Genomic DNA, 2,280 nt, shown 5'->3' on the forward strand with positions numbered 1-2,280 from the left:
CGGTGTGAAACTCAGCCCCAGGCTGCGAAGTGAGCCCAGGGCTCCCGGCCAGGGCAGCAGTCGTCCGAGCAGGTATCTGACTGCATTTGTTTGTTAAAGACGAAAGGAAGCAAACCTATTTAGCACTGGCTGCTAATTTTTTGTACCGTTGAATGTGCAAAACATCTCTCCCCTCCCCACGCCCTCCATCCTGCACCTTCCCTCCGCCCCATGGCTGGGAGGTTAATAGTTAAAAAGCTGGACTCCCCTGGGGAGACAGATAGAAGGATCGTGCCCCGAGAACTTGTGGGTGCTCACTCACAAGTGAAGAGAATTAATTTGGGCCCGGACTGCAGCAGGAAGGTAAATTGGGGAAAGAGGTGACTCGGTGATGCAGACACGCGTGGTGCGGGTTCCCGCGGCCCCGGGGCGGGCGTGCCCAGTGCTTGTGCTCAATTATCTTTCCGAGGAGGTTTGGGACCTCGAAGACCATCTATCCTGGAAACATGCATCCAGAATACCACTGATCCCTTCTCTACGGAGGGAAGAGTGCTTAGATTTAACACGGAGGCTGCTTGCTGAGGTCACAGAGGCCCCTGAGGCTCTCAACCCTGTATATCTCCTTAACCGAGACTCCTTAGGTCCAAGACCAGAGGTGTCCGCCAGCGAAAACCACTTTTGATTAACGAGTATTTAGGCGACATCCCGACAGTCAGCCCTCACTGCCTGAGGAGGCACTGCACATGCTCAGCCAGGGCTGACTCGGCTGAAGCACGAATTTTAGTTGCCGGCAGGTTTCTGCTCGTTTTCACAACATGCTTCAGGCAGGTTCCAAGCTGCTGATGCTGCATAGAGAAGGACTCATGTTGTTAGGCTAAGGTTTCTCCATGCAGGAGAGAAGCTGTCCCCAAAGGAAGCTGAAGGTGGTCGAAGGGAACCAATAGCAACTGAGTGAGGCCTGTGTTGGCAGTTTTACATTGTTATCTTTTCCTTCACCTTTATCTAAGTATTAGCAAACACTTAGTATTTTTAAAATTTCTTTATTGCTTTATATTGTTCACATTCCTTATCTCCTGGCTTCTCCTGACAAACCTGATAATGTTGGCAGAAAAAGTATGACTTCCTCCTTTGGGAGAGATGAGGAACTGGAAAACTCCTTTCCTCATCTGGAGAGTGACTTGTCTACATTTGCCAAGCCCATTTCGTGATAGGGACAGTATATACTAGTTTGTAGGTCTCATTACTCATTATCTAGTTTTCTCACTAGATAGTGACATCTGCCCCCCACCCCTACCCCCATGTGATTGTACATTTTTGGAAGTATAGAAACAGGTCTCACTTTCTGCCAAAGATTTGTAACATAGGTATGCGATCTTGCAATTGCTCCAATTGGAGGATGGGAGAAAGTAGTACAGCTAGCAGAAGCATCCTGATCATTAAAAACAATCTTAAATGACACATATGTAATATAACCAAACACAAATACACCTTTATGTATATTTTTGTACCCCCAAATGGAGAATAGATGCTTTTTCCTATGCAAACATAGAACATTCTCAAAACTTAACTAGATCACCAAATAAGGATCAACACATTTTAAAAGGCAGAAATCATAAAGATTACATAATCCATCAAAATACAGTAAGGATAAAATTAACAACAAAAATTCCCTCTGATTGATATACAATTGGAAATTTTAAAATGCTTTAAATCTATATTAAAGAGAAGCACAAAGGAAAAATTTAACTCTTTACTTTTACACTGACATAAAATATTATTTAATTTCTTTATACTATTCAATAGAATTTGAAAGGTATTTGAAGAGATTGTCATATGTTAATGAAATTACATATGCTAGTCTTCACTGCGTCACCAACTACCTATGTATCTTTGGCCAAACCAGCTAACTTCTCTAGAACCATATCATGGTTAAATCACGTACTTGGATAAATTACTGAAATATGTTAATCAATTAAAGGAACCAATTTCCTTTTGGCTAGTAAAGAGAAAGCTCATTAATAATCTTACATTTACCTTTTTTTCTCAGAATACGGGGGTAATTCTGTTTTTCTGTAAAATGGAAATATTTTCCCCTCCCAGTTATATTGTTATAAAGATGCACCTAATTTCCTCCATTACTATCAATTCTTTTGTTTTAATTTCCCTCTATCAATGTAGAATTTTATTTTCTTCATTAATTAGAACTGTCAGGTTGAAAACAAAGCAAACAAATCAGGAAAGTTGTAGGCTTGGGTCTTTGAACTCTGCCAAACTTTAAAAGAATAATAATGATAGAAATAA

At 41.2% G+C, this 2,280-nt stretch overlaps 1 protein-coding gene across 1 annotated transcript in view; it reads left to right on the forward strand.

The window, feature by feature from the left end:
* Nucleotides 1–135: 135 nt before the first annotated feature.
* Nucleotides 136–2,280, forward strand: part of OTOL1 (otolin 1) — a 98,391-nt gene continuing 96,246 nt past the window's right edge. Inside the window, exon 1 of the mRNA XM_011379901.2 lies at nt 136–342. The gene's annotated coding sequence lies outside the window, so the exon portion shown is untranslated. The remainder of the gene's footprint in view (nt 343–2,280) is intronic.

Source organism: Pteropus vampyrus, unplaced genomic scaffold (genome assembly GCF_000151845.1).
Source record: "Pteropus vampyrus isolate Shadow unplaced genomic scaffold, Pvam_2.0 Scaffold12, whole genome shotgun sequence".
Lineage (NCBI taxonomy): Eukaryota > Metazoa > Chordata > Mammalia > Chiroptera > Pteropodidae > Pteropus > Pteropus vampyrus.